The 18327-nt window shown below is 45.6% G+C and overlaps 1 protein-coding gene across 10 annotated transcripts in view; it reads left to right on the top strand.

Annotated features, from left to right (window-relative positions):
- Positions 1 to 18327, top strand: part of ING2 (inhibitor of growth family member 2) — a 98391-nt gene that overhangs the window by 66055 nt on the left and 14009 nt on the right. For 5 of the 10 annotated variants that reach the window (XM_042982930.1, XM_042982932.1, XM_042982928.1 and 2 more), the window contains 3 exons: positions 9361 to 9528; positions 11103 to 11256; positions 11565 to 11696. The exons of 1 other annotated variant lie outside the window; for it this stretch is intronic. The gene's annotated coding sequence lies outside the window, so the exon portion shown is untranslated. Of the gene's footprint in view, positions 1 to 9339; positions 9529 to 11102; positions 11257 to 11564; positions 11697 to 18327 lie in introns of all 10 variants that reach the window. 4 more of the 10 variants (XM_042982929.1, XM_042982931.1, XM_042982934.1 and 1 more) reach the window with 3 other exon arrangements.

Raw genomic sequence — 18327 nt, forward strand, 5'->3', positions numbered from 1 at the left:
CATTGTGGAGTAATGGTTCTGAAAGCCCATGGCGAAGATAGGCACAGCCACTTCTAGAGGGGGGACTTGTGACATGTGTCAGGCAGAAGCCTATGGAGAAGATGGGATGACTGCCCTGAGCGACAACCTGGGTGAGGAGGGTGGGGAGGCACACTGGGTGATGGATGCCTGTACCACCCCCGTGGCCCTCAGGTCCTATTTTTTTTAATGTTTATTTATTTTTGAGAGAGAGAGAGAGAGAGAGTGAGCTGGGGAGGGGCAGAGAGAGGGGGTCACAGAATCCGAAGCAGGCTCCAGGCTCTGAGCGGTCAGCACAGAGCCCCACGCGGGGCTCGAACTCACGGACCGCGAGATCATGACCTGAGCTGAAGTCGGACGCTCAACCGAGCCACCCAGCGCCCCCGTCAGGCGCTATTGATGGCAGTTGGCACCACACTGGGAAACAGGCAAGTGAAAGCCGGGACTGGATTCCTGAGCTTGTGAGTTGGTTTCATATAAATGAAACCACATGACAAGCGGTCTTTCATGACTGGCTTCTGTCATGTAGAGTGAGTGGGTTAATTTTCTTCTGTCTCTATCTTAAAATTCTTTTTTTTTTTCCTGTGTAATTAAAATTCTTACTAATTTTATCTGTGGGCATGGCTGTGTGGCTCAGTCACTGGCTGAGCATCTGACTTTTGATTTTAGCTCAGGTCACGATCTCACGGTTCATGGGAAGGAGCCCTGTGTCCGGCTCTGCTCTGAGCATGGAGTCTGCTTGGGATTCTCTTCTCCTCACTCTCTGCCCCTCCCGGGCTCGCGTGCATGCTTCCCTCCCCACAAAAATAAATAAATAAGCTTAATAATAATAATAAATAATAATAATTTTGTCTGTGAATTTACGTTTTGTAAGTGAAGTCCTATGGAACAACGGAGTATGCATGCGAGCAGCAGAAATACGCCAGGGCCAGCCGCTGACTATTGGCTTGATGGCCAGGCACACGTGTGTGTAGGAATGCCTTGAGGACAGTTGGGGCACCATGAGGGTCTCTGGGGGGGCCAGGCCAGGCCCTGGGCCCCGATCGGTGGTGATGACAGCTGCAGTCACAGGAGAAAAGTGGCTCCATGGTGGGGAGGGGGTGTGTGCCAGGACCCGGGTGGGAGGCAGCTTGACCCTCCGTCTCCAGAGCCCGTCCCCGCAAGGTCTGCACAAATATTAACTCTCCAGCCTGAGCACCAGGACAGGAACCTCAGGTGCCCAGGCAGTAAAGTATGTCGGTAAACTACTACAAAAGAAAAGCATAAACATGGGAATTGCCATAAAGCATATCAGGAAGTTATTAGAATTCACAGAGAGTTTCCGATCTCCAGTTTTTTAGACTGCTGAAACACTGCAAAGCAAAGCAAATATCCACGGGCTTGGAAATTAAATTTAAAGGTCATTGCTCTCAACCGAAAAGAACACTGCTTTCATAAGAAGCTTCAAATGAACCAATTATTAATGAGGAAGAAAATTTTTAAATTAAATTTTCCTTGTAATTGAAGATACAATTATAGAATGCATAAATAAGTGTTTTAAGTTGTGTAAAAATCATGAAGCCAATTTCAAACACCTCCACGAGTTAGAGGACGTGCCAGAGAAAAACCTTTAAATGCCAGTGTGTAAATTTAATATTTAAAATAGAATTCAGATTTGTACGAGATTGATTTGTAGGAAGAGTTAAGTCTTTTTTAGAAAAAAAATACTCTGTGAGAATCACCTCTAGATGTGCTAAACTTTACATTTCAAAATAATTTAGCAGAAATTGATCCCAACATTGTCACAGGCCAGAAATGCTCTTAAAGGAACTCCAGAAGTAGTTCAACCTTCTCAAAATTGTTTGTGATCTTGCATTTGCCAAGAGGGGCTGATACTGCTTTTGATTATATCGATCGAAAATGAAATTGCTGTAAGTATAACTTCTGGTGGTCTAATCAGTGGATATACAGAAAAGGAAGCGAGAAAAATCTTACGTTAAGTCAAGAGTTAGCGTACTATGTAAAATTATGTCAGACAATGGGATGTTATTCAGCACTGAAAATAAATGAGCCATTAAGCCATGAAAAGACGTAGAGGAAACTTACATGCATATTTACAAAGTGGAAGAGGCTGATCTGAAAGGCTGTATATATCCTGTGAGTCTGAAACTGCCTAAAAAATAAAGTCTCTTTAAAAAAAGAGGGGGGGGGGCGCCTGGGTGGCTCAGTCGGTTAAGCGGCCGACTTCAGCTCAGGTCACGATCTCGCGGTCCGTGGGTTCGAGCCACGCGTCGGGCTCTGGGCTGATGGCTCAGAGCCTGGAGCCTGCTTCAGATTCTGTGTCTCCCTCTCTCTCTGCCCCTCCCCCGTCCATGCTCTGTCTCTCTCTGTCTCAAAAATAAATAAAAACTTAAAAAAAAAATTTTAAAAAAGAGGGGCGGGGCGCCTGGGTAGCTCAGTCGTTGAGCTTCTGACTTTGGCTTAGGTCATGACCTCACTGCTTGTGAGTTCAAGCCCTGCATTGGATTCACTGCGGTCAATGCAGAGCCTACTTCAGATTCTTTGTCTCCCTCTCTCCCTGCCCCTCCCCCACTCATGCTCTCTCTCAAAATAAATAAACATTAAAAAAAAAAAAAGAGTTGGACGCTTAACCGACTGAGCCACCCAGGCGCCCCTGGGACAGTCTGTCTTTAAGGGACTGAAACAAATAGTTAAAAAGCCAAAATGATCTCTTAGTAGCTTTAATTAATTTTGTTTCATTAGTTCTGCACTCTTCATGCTCCTTCCTGTCGCATAATTATTTGTAAATTATAGTCATAACTGCTTCTTAATTTGTAGTAATTTTATCACTCAGAGGGTAATTGTTAATTATTTTCCCTATGATTATCATGGAAGAAAAACAAGACTTCTAAAAACTGTGAAATTAAATCGGAAGAGAATTTCAAACAGGCACAATCCCCTTTGCTCTGACATCCCAGATGGTGTCTGTGGTTTATATGCATAGTTATGCAAAATGACAGATGTCAGGAGCAAATATTTTCAGCATATTAATAAGAGCCATGCACCGGCCCCTTCTGTATTAGCAGGTATGACACTGATAAACGCTGAGAACTCTCAGATACAGCAGGGAAAAAAGGCTCATGCACTGTCTTCAATTTGTTTAGGATCTGGATCTGTAAATGGACAATCAAAAAATTGAAGCAGTGCTCTCTCCTTCCCCAGAGTCTTCCTGTGTGACTCTGGCTACGTTCCTTTTGGAATGAGCGAGGGTTTGAATTAATAAGTGCACTCTTGAGTCTGATAATAGTAACAGCTTGTGCATTCGGCATAATAATCAGGGAATGAGATGGTACACACAATTTTCCAAGTATCTCAAGTCTATTTCTTCAAGCTCTGAAATGTTGATTGTATCATGTAAGGAAATCCTGGGAAGCCTTATGGTGCAGATAAAGTCTGAAGGCGGTTTGCTGGATAATTCTCTCTTACCTGGAAGGAAGAGGGCTGATCTTTTTGTTCTGTCTGGGGCTTCAACTGATTGGATGAGGCCCACCCACATTGTGGAGGGCAATCTGCTTTACTCTAATGTTACTCTCTAATGAGAGTAACAGAACAATGTTCTGGAACGTTGGGTGTTTCAGAAACACCCAGAATAATGTTTGACCAAATATCTGGGTACCCCATGGCCCAGTCCAGTTGACACATAACATTAACCATCACAAAAATATATGAAACAGATGGAACGAATAGAAAAGTAGATTTAAACCCAAATACATCGGTAATTACATTACCCATATATGGACTATGTATTGTAGTGAAAGGAGATCCACAGTGGCCCAGAACTCCCTTCCTAACTTGACCACTTCCAAGGAGGCCTCCATCTGTTGGAGGAGCATCCATTCATGCTAGAGAAGCCTCCAGCCCCACTTCTCTCCCATAGGGGTGAGATTCCGTATGAATCTTGCTCCTTAAAGTCCCTTCTGGAATGTGCTGCTGGATGAGATAGGCTTTCTCAACACATGAAAGCAATGCTTCAGCTCCAGCACCTTTTTTTTTTTTTTTTTTTTTGAGAGAGAGAAAGAAGCAAGGGTGAGTGGGGGAGGAGCAGAGGGAGAGGGAGAGAGAGAGAATCCCAAGCAGACTCCACACTGTCAGCGAGACGCCCGATGTGGGGCTCGAACTCACGAACCGTGAGATCATAACCTGAGCCGAAATCAAGTCGGGTGCTTGACCGACTGAGCCGCCCAGGTGCCCCCTCCAGCACCTTGTTTTAACTAGTGTGACTGTGCCCTGTTCCCTGTTTCTAATGGGGGGGAAAACTAACAGGACTGGTTTTCAAATATGTTGTGCCTTGGAAGCATCAGACAATAGCAGCGACCTCTGTTCATTCATTTGAGCTCCCTCTACTGTTCCAGCAACATAGATCATTAAAAAAAAAACCCAAAACAACAACAACAACAACAACAACAACAACAAAAGAAACCCACAATAACAAAAAAATCATACCACACACACACACACACACACACACGTAAAACCTAAGAACTCTTACGAAGAGGAGAGGGACAGAAAATGATTTGGGGATTGCTATGGTCTGAATGTGCCTTCCCCTCACATTCAGATGTTTAGATCCTAACCCCCAAGGTGATGATGTGTGGAGTGAGCAGGTCATGCTGGCAGGTGAACTGTGTCCTCACGATGGGATTAGCGCCTTTATAAAAAAGGCCCAAGAGAGACCCTTCACCCTTTCCACCATGTGAAGACATAGAGGCTTTCTCTGTCACCAGACACCCAGTCTGCCAGGACCATGATCTTGGACTTCCAGACTCCAGAACTATGAGAAGTAAATATCTGTTGTCTATAAGCCCCTCAGCCTATGGTATTTTTTTTTTTTTTTATAGCCATCTGGACAGCGAAGGAATGGTAAGGAATATCCCTTAGATTTAGATTTTTTTAAAAATTTTTTTTTAATGTTTATTTATTTTTGAGACAGAGAGAGACAGAGCATGAACGGGGGAGGGTCAGAGAGAGAGAGACACAGAATCTGAAACAGGCTCCAGGCTCTGAGCTGTCAGCACAGAGCCCGACGTGGGGCTCGAACTCACGGACCTCGAGATCATGACCTGAGCTGAAGTCGGCCGCTTAACCGACCGATCCACCCAGGCGCCCCTAGACTTAGATTTTAAAAAGAAGCAATCTTCATGTAAAAGACTAAACAAGAAGTACGGGATGTGCTTTTTAAAAATAGCTACTTTTTTCTTCCACTATTTCTTCCTTCTCATCATAACCAAACATCATGTGAGCAGCAATCAATATTGCCAATGTGATCATCGTAATTCATGGCTTGGGGTTATTTATTCTTCAACAAATATTACTGGAATTCCCATCATGCACGTGGTGCTGGCTGCTGAGGCTACAGCAGTGAGGAAGAGAGTTGTTTTTATAATGGCCTTTTATCTTATAAATCTTCAAGTCTTTGTTCTTAATACCTCCCACTGTCATACCCATTCCCTGCCTAATATAGAAAATCATTAATGAATATTAATGTCATTTGCTCTGGGTTTCGTTTTAAAAATAAGGCCCTCTAAAAGTCTTGTCTCCATGTGATCTTCAAACCCATCGTTATGGTCAGTAGTGAGAGCAGCTTAAGAGCACGGATTTGGGCAAAGGGCTTGAACTTTATCTGCCTCAGTTTCCCCACAGTATCATTGCGATGATGATAAGAATATCACTACTTCAAATAGGACTGTTGGAAATAATAAGTGAGTTCATACATGTGAAGTGCTTAGGAATAGTGCCTGACATATAGAAAACACAAAATAGATGCGAGCCATTAGTTTCGTTTGTAGACGAAGTAACTGAGCACCTACCATGGGTTTGCTCTCCCTCTAAGCAAACAGAGAAACAAAGATTGTATACTTTGCTCATACCTTGTTGTTTCCAGACCGTAGGAGTGCTAACAATACTGACTCCATCTTTGGCCCGCCATCTTGTTCATGTCTGTGAGATGATGTCCCCCATTAATGCGTGCCCTGACGGGAATTCGGGAATTTGAGGATGTGGGAAGGCTTGTTCCGAACTTCCCTGAAGTTGTTTAGATAATAACTTTAGATCACTTGAGAGTAGAAATAACTAGTAGAGATAACTCTACTTTAGAGTAGAGATAACAGTTTCTTCCCACTCCCTCTGGTGCATAGATGGCGCCATGAGGTCTGTTAAGTATTAGACCCTTTGTCCTCCCGCAGTGACCTCTGCTCATCCCCTCGCTCTATAAAGTCTGTGGACTAAGGTCCAGACTTTGCAGACAGGGCTGTGCAGTTCTGGATTGTCGCACACCTGATCCCTGCCCCACTCGCCATCAGTAAGTTACCCTGAATAAAACTGTGTAAACTGTATGAAGTCACCTGCTTCATTTTTTTGGTCTCAAAGTGCCTTTTTCAGTTTGGGCGATACTTTACTGCTGTCTCCCTTCTACCTTAAAACACTCTACCCCTTTCTCATTCTTTTCACCAGCAAACTGTTTGAAAGACAAGCCTTCCCATCACTGCCGTCTCTGTCTCCTCACTGTTGGCCACGCCCGAATTCTCTGCCCTGTGGATCCTGACTCTGGTTCTCTTCAGGACTTGTATTTCTGAGTCACTAATATCCCCAACATTCAGTACAAAGTTCCCATGGAGCTTCTCTTTCTTGAAGTCTTGGAGGCATTTGGCCCTTGATGTGTATTGTTCTTGCTTTTCTGACCCTGTGTTTCGAAGTTCTCCAATCTTTTTGGCCTTTTCCCTGTCTCTCTTGCTCTTTGTTGACTTCCAAGTACAAAGATCTGTACCCAACTTCAAAGTTCTGTACCCAACTAACTTCTCTTTTTCTTTCTCTGCAAGGCATGGGGGCGGGGAGCCCAGAGTTTCTGGGCCGCCTTGGATGCACCACCCTCCCAGCACCAACTAGGAAGTGTAGCAAATCTTGTTATTTAGGAGTTTTTCTAGAGCTTCATCCCTAGCCTCCCTTCCCCTCCCAGAGGCTGGCAGGTGGGGCCAAAAGTTCCAGCTCTCTAATGGCTTGGTCCTTCTGGTGATCAGCCCCACCTGAGCCTGTGTAGGGGCTCTACCCTAAGTCCCCTCAGTAGCACAAGCTCAGATGTGGTCAAAAGGGGCCCATCACGAGTCAAAAAAGACATCCCTGTCACTCAGGAAATCCCAAGGGTTTCAGGAGCTCTGTGCCAGGAACCAGGGACAAAAGCCAAATATATTTCCTATTACACCACATCTATAGGGCCAGACTGCCTGGATTGAACCCAGGCAGGGGCATTTGTGAGCCGTGTGATTTGGTTGCATTAAGTAATCTCCATGTACTCTTGTTTCTTCGTCTGTTCAATGGTGATAATAATAAAAGAACCTACCTAATAGGTTCGTTGTGAGGTTTAAATGAATTAACAAAAGCACTTAGAACGGTAGCTGATGCCCAGTAAGCAATCTGAAAATATTTAACCACTATTCACTCCCAGGCTCACCCGATGGTAACTCTTCTGTTATCTGCAGATTAAATTTCAAACAGCATTCAAGGCTACCTCTTTTGTAAACACATCAAATCTGTATTATTCACAGTACATAGTTTTAATAAGTGTTAGACGGCGGTGAGTTTGGTTAGATGTGTCTTTTATTCTAAATGGGGACCTTGGGGAGTGTTGGCTGTGTGTGTGTGTGTGTGTGTGTGTGTGTGTACAAGTGCATGAGTGACATTTCGAGAACTCTACTCCCTGGAGTGCAAATATTTAGAAAAAGAACATTTAGGCTTTGAGTTATAACTATTGGATAAGTTTCAAACCGCTGCCCTTGATAAGAATGAAGACAAAAAAATCACTCCAAATCAGAAGTTGAGGAGTAATTTTTTGGTTAAGATATTTTTTTAAATTATTGAGGCACCTGGGTGGCTCAGTCGGGTAAGCATCTGACTTCAGCTCAGGTCACGATCTCACCGTTTGTGAGTTTGAGCCCTGGGTCGGGCTCTGTGCTCACAGCTCGGAGCCTGAAGCCTGCTTTGGATACCGTGTCTTCCTCTCTCTCGGCCCCTTTCCCACTCATGCTCTGTCTCGCAATAATAAATAACTGTTAAAAAAATTAAAATTATGGCAGAATGTCAGTTGTTTCCATTATAATATGTTAACTCAAATCCAGATACTATAGGGTAGGTTCACTGTGTGGCCCTATAACCTTTGAATTCAAGGGTGCATGTGCCCTGATTCCTCTCAGGGTATTACACAATTTTCGTTGAAACAGGGATGAAATTGGTTGATTCACTACATGGATCATGAAATGAGAGCATGTAATAAATTCACAGACAAATCCATACAGGAAAAGTCGGTTTGCAAATCCAACTCATACACCCAAGTATTTTTCCTTTGCAGCTATTTTTGGGAGTATCTAAGAAGGCTCATAGAATCTTTATTTTTTTTTAAGTTTATTTATATATTTTGAGAGAGAGAGAGAGAGAGCACAAGTGGGGTAGGGGCAGAGAGAGAGAGAGAGAGAGAATCTCAATCAGGCTCTGCACTGTCAGCACAGAGCCCCATGTGGGGCTCGAACCCACAAAACCATGAGATCATAACCTGAGCCGAAACTAAGAGTTGGACATTCAACCGACTGAGCCACCCAGGTGCCCCGAGGACTCATAGAATCTTTAAGAATCTGCTTGGAATTCACTCCTTCGGCCGAAAGAGTCTTATGCTCCCCCCAGGACCCACTTTAAGTCACACCTACGATGCATCTTGTCCAAAAACTTTAGTTAGCACTACCCCACTATTCCTACTGGCTTGTCATCATAATCACCCAATGACTTTCGGGGGGAGCAGACGTCTCAGGCCATATTTGTTGAAATTCCCATTAGGCAGGTTTGGGGTAGGATCCCGCAAACTACAATTGTGTAAGTTTCCTCGGGATTATGCTTACCAGACAGAATTAGAAGCCAGTGGTCTATCTCAGTGACCTGTTACTTGATATAAGCGCAGTAGATGAGGTTTGGAAATATCCAGGCTCCCTGAGACCCGCCCCCCAGCATTCCCTTTTCTGAGAGCTTTCCCGCTATCCACAAGGGGTGGGTCCTGACAGGGCCCGACTTTCTCCCATGCCACCGTGATTTGATCAAGGGAAGTCATCTGGCATCAACTGGGCCAGACTTTTTTTTTCTCCCGCCTTATTTCAATTGAGAGACACGGTCTGGCACAGAGGAGCTGCGGGACACAGAGGAGCGTCATACCGAAGGTCCACATGCCGGCCGCCAGGTCCCTGGGGTACCCTAGTTCCCCCCTTTCCTCGGGCCCACTGTGTCCATTCAACTTGTTGAATTCTGCAGGACTCTCTGTTGGTTTCCTAGGACTGCCGTGATGAACGACCGCCCAACGGGGGGCTTCGGACGATGCGAATCTATTCTCTGGCAGTTCTGCCATCCAGAAGTGGAAAATTAGGTGTCAGTCAGGTTCGTGCCTTCTGCGGCTCTGAGGGAGAAACCATCCCTGCGTCTCCTCGCTCCTGGTGGCTGCTGGTAGGCGATCCTTGGTGTTTCCTCGTGTGTCCGTGCGTCCCTCCAAGGTCTGCCTCTTCTCTGTGTCTCTGTGTCCTCTCCTCTTCCTTTTCGGACACCGGTCACTGGATGTAGGGCCCACCCTAAATCCAGGAGGATTGCATCTCAAGATTTAAAAAAAAAAAATTTTTTTTAACGTTTATTTATTTTTGAGACAGAGAGAGACAGAGCATGAACAGGGGAGGGGCAGAGAGAGAGGGAGACACAGAATCTGAAGCAGGCTCCAGGCTCTGTGCTGTCAGCACAGAGCCCGACGCGGGGCTCGAACCCACGGACCGTGAGATCATGACCTGAGCCAAAGTCGGACGCTTAACCGACCAAGCCACTCAGGCGCCCCATCATCTCAAGATTTTTAACCAATGTTACCTGCAAAGACCCTATTTCCAATTAAGGTTGCATGCTGAGGTTGTGGGTGCACCTAAAGCTGGGGGGCGGGGGACGCTCTTCGACTCACAACACACACATTTGCTAAGAAACCAAAGACAAAATGCTCACAGTCACAAAGAAGAGAAGATCTCTCTTCCTCAGAGCTGACATCAGGGCCACAGAGAAGGTCCGGAGTCAGTTTAGGTCACATGACCTCTCCTGGACCAGTCACTGGGGCAAGGGAGGTGGGTGTTCTGATTGGCCAGCCCGGGGCCACTCACTTGCCTGCACTGGAGAAAAGGGGTCCATGTGACTGATAGCCTCTCACTCCAGTGCAGTCCAGGCGCTCAGAACGGAAGGAAAGGTCCCAACAGGGGGTCCATCTGCTGCGTTCCTCTAGCAACTCAGCATCACTGCTGTTCTTTCTGGCTGCACATCTGAAACAAAAATAAACACTGAAATCAACACTTCCAGAGTTCATAAAATCGATCGCCGGTGATCTGCCAATGCCGTCTCTGTACAGGGCGTTAGCAAGTGTTAGAGTCCCCACTGCCTGTGAGTGAAAGATTAAAATGATCAGGTAGGTGACCTTAGTTCTCCAATTTCAGTATTATTTTGTTCCTAGAAACAGCTGTCTCTGTCCAAAGAAATGATAGTTATTCACGTTTACGTGGCCCTTGGCACATTTATGTATATTATCAAAATTAAGCACAGTAACTCTGGGAGGGAGGCGTGGATTATTATCTCCATCTTAAAGATCTGGAAAACTGAGGGAGAGAACACTGAAGCGATTTGCCTGAGGTCACGTGATCAGTTAGCGGCAGCATCAGAATTAGAATCCGGGTGCACGTGATTCCTGATGTAGGGGTTTCTGCACTTGTTGTAACGGCCCATGTCGGGTATTCCCCCTTAACGCTAGGACAGCACTGGGACGAACCTCACACCTTCCCTTCAACCAGCCTCTCCAGGACACATAATTACTTTTCTGCCGGGACGCTCTCTATTGCAAACATCCGAGCTCACAAATAAATTTTTTCTTCCCCAGAGGCATAGATTTTCATGCGAAAGAAATGTAAAACTCAGAGGTTTTGGAGAGCTCAACCTGCGCTCTCTCCTGGGAAAATGGAAAAATGGAGAGCTTTGATATTTTCTTTTCTCCTTGTGATAAGAACAACAACAAAATGAAGAATGGCCCTTCCTCCTCTGGAAGTTTGAGAACCGAGGCTTGAGGGTGACGGGCTTCAATCATGACAGGAGGGATCTGTCAGGAGTCCGAACAGCATCTGCGTGTCGACTGGGCACGTTCATGGTGTATGGCATCAGGTAATAATGTCAAATTTTTCACAACATGATCACTTCCCGGTGTTCGTTCTTTTTTTTTTTTTAATTTTTTTTTTTTTAATGTTCATTTATTATTGAGAGACAGAGAGACACAGAGCGTGAGCAGGGGAGGGGTAGACAGAAGGGAAGACACAGAATCTGAAGTAGGTTCCATGCTCCGAGCTGTCAGCAAAGAGCCCGACGTGGGGCTCGAACTCAGGAAACATGAGATCATGACCTGAGTCGAAGTCAGTCACCTAACCAACTGAGCCACCCAGGCACCACCACCCCCAGTGTTCGTTCTAATGCAGGTTTTCCTCAGACCCAGGCGACAGTGACAGAAACCAAATGGCATTTCTTCACTGCCTTTGAAACAGCCGGAAATCCAGCCCTTCCCATCATCCCAGACCTCCTGACCAGTTGAGGGAGAACACAGGAGAAAGGTGTGTATGATGGTTAGTTTTATGTGTCACCTTGGCTAGGCCATGGTATCCAGATATTCGTTTAAACACCAGTCTAGATGGTGCTGTGTGGGTATTTTTAGATCGTATCAACATTTAATTCAGTAGATTTTGAGTAAAGTACATTAATCTCCATGATGTGGTGGGCCTCGTCCAATCAGTTGAAGGCTTTAAGAGTAAACAGACTGAGGTCCTGTGAAGAAGAAGGAATTCTGCCAGCCGACTACCTCTGGACTTGAACTGCAACATCAACTCTACTCTGGGTCCCCAGACTGCTAGCCTACCCTGCAGGCTTTGGACTTGCCAGCCTCCCACAATTGGGTGGATCAATTCCTTGAAACAAATCTCTTTGTATATATCTCCATGCACATCCCATTGGTTCTGTGTCTCTGGAGAGCCTGACGAACGCAGTGAGCCCTGGGCGGCCTCGGTGTCCTACCGCAGGCATTTGCACGTGCTCTTCCGGCTGTGACGTGACAGCTACCCAACCCCGTTTCTTGTGGCTGCTTTTGTTTCCCCTGCCGTCCCATATGTGTGCAGCCTGCGGGCTGGTCCTGCGGGATGGACAGATCATTCTCACATGTGCTGCTGTTCTCTCTCGTGTCTCTCTGTCCCCTGCTCTGACACGCTCCACGCCTGGGCCTGCCTCCCTTGTCCCCAACACCATCAAGCTGTGCTGACTTACCCGGGGGTTTTAAGGGACACTGATGTCACAGCTCCTGCAGGATTCCCGTCTCTTCTTCCAGGGCTTTGGGACACATTTCTAAGGGAAACCATTGTGTCTAATTACTTTCAGAGGTATCGTAAAGCCCTTATTATTGGAAAAATGACTACATTTTTATGTTCAAATAAATTCCCTAAGACACAGATATAAAGGCTCCATGGTGTAAATTCTCCTCATCGAGTTATTTCCTGAACTCCTGAACAGACTTTCAGTCATGTGCCTTAGTTTTAATTTTTGACATTCTAATCCCGATGTCAAATTCAACATCATTTGCAAATTTAAGCATTGAATCCTCTATCAGCAGCCCAGGGATGTTCACATTTAATTAAAAACGACTGGGGAAGACATTTTTTTAAATAACTTATTAGTCTATTATTAGTCACTTGAACATATGGGGACTCTAGCCTTTAGGAATTAAATGACTTTTATCTTCATCTTTTCTGAAAAATCCACACATTTTCATTAGCTCTTCTTGGTATTTGAACTACTTTCCTTTGGGGAATGGGGGCAGGGGCAACATTCTATTCTTTTACTACTCTACTGGAAAGCTTATCCTTGACAATGACCCCAGAGACCAGTGGGAAATGCAGAAGGAGCTTCTTCCGCAGACGACATAGTCGCTATCGGTCTTGATCTCCCCTCCCTGTGTCCTAAAATTCGATTAAAATGATACACAATATAGGCGTGCCTGGGTGGCTCAGTCGGTTAAGCGTCCAACTTCAGCTCCGGCCATGATCTCAGGGCTCATGGGTTCAAGCCCCGTGTTAGGCTCTGAGCTGTCAGCACAGAGAAGAGCCTGCTTCTGATTCTGTGCCTCCCTCGCTCTCTGCCCCTCCCCCGCTCCCGCTCTGTCTCTGTCTCTCAAAAAGAAATAAACATAAAAAAATGATACACAATATGTTTCTTAAAAGAACAAATCCATAACTGAGCTGGAAAAGAAGAAAGGGCGTTACCCATGAATCAGAATTTTTAGGGGGGATTCTGCAATATTGAAAGCAAACAGCATCAGATTTATGAAGAAGGCAGAGGCAGGCTCCACTCAACACAGAGGGGTGAGAGGACCGTTAGCGAAGAAGCCATTCTCCAGAGGGAGCCCCAGAGAAACTCCAAGTTTAGGATACACTGTAGCAAAGGCGGACATTAGCCTAAAGACTGCTTGCAGGGTAGAAAGACTGTTGGCAGACTGTCCCGCCTCCTCTTTGTCGCTTAACACATATAAGCCTCCTGCACATCACCAGGAAGAGGATAAAAATGGAGCAGAAATATATGCAAAGGATACTAATAGCCAAAAGAAATACAAATGGCCTTCAACTTCAAGTACATGAAGGGGTGCTCAAAGTCGCCGGGGGGGGGGGTGGTCTGGTAAATGCAGATGAGAATGATAACAACACAGCAAACTTTACTCATCTAAAAGCTGACACTATTCTGCTTATGTGAGCGCATGGGTGAACGGGCTCTGAATTCTGTCGGAAGGAAGACTTTGAAGGTCTGGTTTATCAGCATCTAGCAAAACGTCCCATCACCCGTGGCCTCTGGTACAGCAACTCTTCTTCCAGGATTCTCCTACAGAAATGTTGACACACGTGGGAAGATGTACTATGAGAATATACCAGGCAGCATCACTTGCAATGTCTGATGATTAGAAACAGTCAGTAGGGGGAGCGCCTGGGTGGCGCAGTCGGTTAAGCGTCCGACTTCAGCCAGGTCACGATCTCGCGGTCCGTGAGTTCGAGCCCCGCGTCAGGCTCTGGGCTGATGGCTCGGAGCCTGGAGCCTGTTTCCGATTCTGTGTCTCCCTCTCTCTCTCTGCCCCTCCCCCGTTCATGCTCTGTCTCTCTCTGTCCCAAAAATAAAAACGTTGAAAAAAAAAAATTAAAAAAAAAAAAGAAAAAAAAAAAAGAAACAGTCAGTAGGGGAGTGGATAGATTGTGGTTTCTTCATGCTCTGAAATACTGTGCTTACCAGAACTGACATGGAAACATCCTTAAGACATATTGTTAAATAAAACATTAAAGGGGCGCCTGGGTGGCTCAGTCGAGTAAGCGTCCGACTTTGGCTCAGGTCATGATCTCGTGGGTTGTGGGATCGAGCCCCGCATCGGGCTCCGTGCTGACAGTGCAGAGCCTGCTTGGGGTTCTCTCTCTCCCTCTCTCTGCCCCTGCCCTGATTGTGCTCTCTCTCTCTTTCTCAAAATAAACATTAAAAAAAAAAAAAAAAAAAGGCAAGCAAGCAAGCTTTCCACAAGTCCTCAGCTTCTATCTTTTTGCCCAGAACCGAGCCCCCCTCTGCAAATGAGTCTGGGCTACAATACAGGTCTCCACTCTAAACACCCCCAGGGTTCTGTTGGGAAGGAGGAGAGGGAAACAAACACGAGGCAAGGGGGTGCACAAACGTGTCTCCTGCGGAAAGAAAATATTAAGTGTGTCCCTAGGGAGAGTGTTATCTCTGGGGAAGGGGGTACATTTCCCTCTTATTTGACATACTTCTTTTGTTGTTGATTTTAAAATAATTCTGAACATATGGAAAACTTTCAAGAATAGTAGAAGAAACTTTCCTGAACCATTGGAGAATAAGTTGCTGATATAATGCTCTGTCATCCCTGAATGTTTTAGTTTGTAATTCTTAAAAACAAGGACACTCTCCTCCCTAAGCGAAACGAGCACCATCAAAATCAGGACATTAACAATGAAATTCTTCTTACCATTTAATCCACAGATCTCAAAGGGCATTCTTTTCTTTAGGGCAATATATTGAGTTCCCGTTGATGATTTTCCTCGATGTCAGCTACTTGGGAGTAAATATGGATTGTTTTGATTAAAACTGTGTCCCTCGAAGGGCTCGAGCACACAATGGTGAGAGTCTTTCGGCAACAGGCTGGAACTCAAGAGCAGAGGTTGAACAGGTGCACGGTGTCTGATCTCAGCACTCTGTGGACGAGCGCTCGGGCCGCGGTGGCTGGGACTCATGTGGATCTAGACTCCAAGGGGATTCAAGTCCCCCACCCCCCACTCAGTTGCTTTCCCATTTTAGAGAGTAAGCATGAGAGTGGCCTTGCCAACCGGGACATAGTGTCTGCTTGGGCATCGGGCAGTCTGAGGTTTAGGTGGCAGCTGTTGAGGGAGTTAGATGCCTGGAGCGCCTGTCGCCAGCACCTGTTGGCCTGGCAGGAAGTCCTATTTGGGCACAGCCCCTCCTGCTGGGAGAGGGAGGCTCTGTTCTCACTCGGAGTGTTGCCGGGCAACCTCAGTCTTCAGGGTCAGACCCTCCTGTTTGTCTTTCCACAAAGTATATAAACAAGTCATAAATAAAATACACTGAAGTAAAATTTAGATTGTTGAAGTAACAGAAAATAAGATTTTTTTTGTTGCCTCCCTCCTTTCGTCACTGCCCCCAGATATTACTGATTTGAAATAACTTTTTGATGATGTGTGTACATGGTCCCTAAACGAAAGGAAACAGGGATAAATATAGATGTCCCATAAGCTGATGCTTTGATGATGTGCCACAAATTAGGAGTCGCCTGGGTGGAGCATAGGGCTTTTATAAGCTGCTATGTAAATAATGCCTAAATACAGCTATTCTTATGGTCTGAGTTGAATACCTCCACCAGATTCTTTCCTTGTTAACTCACTTAGGGCTGTGTTTGATCACTTCTCCTCTAGTATATTTAAATCTATTCTCTAGACCTGTGTGTCCAATATGGTAGCCAGCAGCCACGTGTGGTTACACAAATTAAAATTACAACGAACTGATTTAAATGAAGAATTAGGTTCTCCGTCACCCTAGCCACACTTTCAAGCGCTCCACAGCCACACATGGCTAGTGGCTGCCTTATTGGATAATGCGCACATAGAACATGTCCATCGTTGCAGAAAGTTATATTGGACGATGCTATTGACCTTCGCCAGGAAACAAAATGTGGGATTGTCTGATGTCCAAATCTTATCAAAAGCCGGTTTAGAAGGCACAGTGTTTATTGGAGATTGGTGGAAGACTGCCCATTCCGATGGTTTCCTTGAGTTTTAGCCTTGAATCAAGCAAGACCAGCTACAGTGTTTTTGGATCACAGCATCTTGGCTGTCTATAGAACTGCTTTCATTGAGCCACATTTTGGGGTTTTGTCCAAGAACTCATTAAGAAATAACCTCGTGAATATAGCTGGGCCAGAAAATAAAGACTTGCTGGAGTCTAATGGGGATCTGTCAAAAGGATATGGGTGCCAATTTGGTGGGGTGTTTGGTGGCCAAATCTGAGAGTAATTGAGCAGCACAGTAAATAACGATAAAATGGATTACAGAATAAATCCAGCATGGAAATGTGTCCGTGCTGATATAAGTTCATGTGTGGAGGAGGATGCCGGACCATAGAATGCCAACAAATAAATGCAGAAGGCCTGATGGCACTAGAACATCACCCCTTGGCCCTCTCCAGAGTCATAGTTGTTTCAAGCAAGAATCGACAGTAGAAACTATGGGTAAAGGCTGGATATGGAACAAAACACTTTCATAATAGGAAAGTATCTCCTTACAAAATACTTGTTGATTATAAAGGTAAAAACTAGTAACTTCACAGTGGAGGCACTGGGCAGACCCTACCTTCGTTGAGTGGTCAAAGTTGATGTCACCAGGCATGGGAAGAGTGGCTATCATGTGCCTCCCGACTGCACACGCTGAGGACACAATATTATTACTTCTGAGATACTCTTGCCGAAAAATACATGACGGGGGGGCACCTGGGTGGCTCAGTCGGTTAAGTATCTGACTCTTGATCTCGGCTCAGGTCATGATCTCACTGATGTTTTCATGAGTATAATGTTGGAGAAGAACTGGGTCAGGCTAGAAAAAAATCGCTAGAGAGTCACAAACATGGCAACAGATGTCATGGTGGTAGAATGGGTGGTCTGAAATGTTTCCCCCTTGTTGTTGGTTGGGGAAATAGAGAATGATTACTTAAAACCATCTATCCGTCAGGCGAGAGGCTAAGTAGAGACATGTGATGTGTGGGCCAACCATTGGTAGCTACCAATGAAAATTGAAAAAGCAGATATATTTACTAGCCCCAGGCTAGCCTACAGAGGAGGCTGTCTTCCGAGAGCAAGGATGGGTGGGCTGCCTCAATGCACCTGTTCTCTCTTCCCAGAATGCAGTTTCCCCATTGCTTCTCACCAAACAAGAGCGGGTCGCCCCTCTGTCGATCTCATAAAACCCTGGTTTTTCCCTTCATGAGATTTACTGTAAGTTGTGAAAGTACTTTCATGTAACTCTCAACAGAAGAGCCTCACAGATGTAAACAGAACTATGCTCAGAACACCTCGGACACAGTCCCATTGAGGGCGACCGACACGTAAATCTTCTGGTTTGATCACTGAAAGTCCCGTGGCTCAGAAGCTCTGCTGGTACATACAGTCGCTTGGCGTAAATTAGGAAACAGGCGCCCTTCCTTTCGACAGACTAAGCAGGAAACGGATTTCCTTCTTGTCGCTGAGGTTGTCTCAAACTTGGGCATGTAGCTTGGCAATTAGCGGGTGACACGGCTTGGAGTCTACACCTGAGGCCCTTGTGCAAGGCACAAACTCATGACCCAGGGGCCTACTCCATGGCTAGGTTTATTTGGCTCATTTAAAGACTATTTTTGGGGCGCTTGGGTGGCTCAGTCGATTAGGTGTCCGACTTAGGCTCAGATCACCACCTTGCAGGTCGTGAGTTCGAGCCCTGTCTCCGGCTCTCTGCTGTCAGCGTGGAGCCTGCTTTGGATCCTCTGCGCCCCTCTCTCTGCCCCTCCGGGCGCACACGCGCCCGCCCTCTCTCTCAAAATTAACGTAGACGTTTAAAAGAAATAAATAAAAAATAAGTAACAGTATTGTTTAATTGCCAGTGTTTTAAATTCAGG

Source organism: Panthera tigris, chromosome B1 (genome assembly GCF_018350195.1).
Source record: "Panthera tigris isolate Pti1 chromosome B1, P.tigris_Pti1_mat1.1, whole genome shotgun sequence".
Taxonomy (NCBI): Eukaryota; Metazoa; Chordata; class Mammalia; order Carnivora; family Felidae; genus Panthera; species Panthera tigris.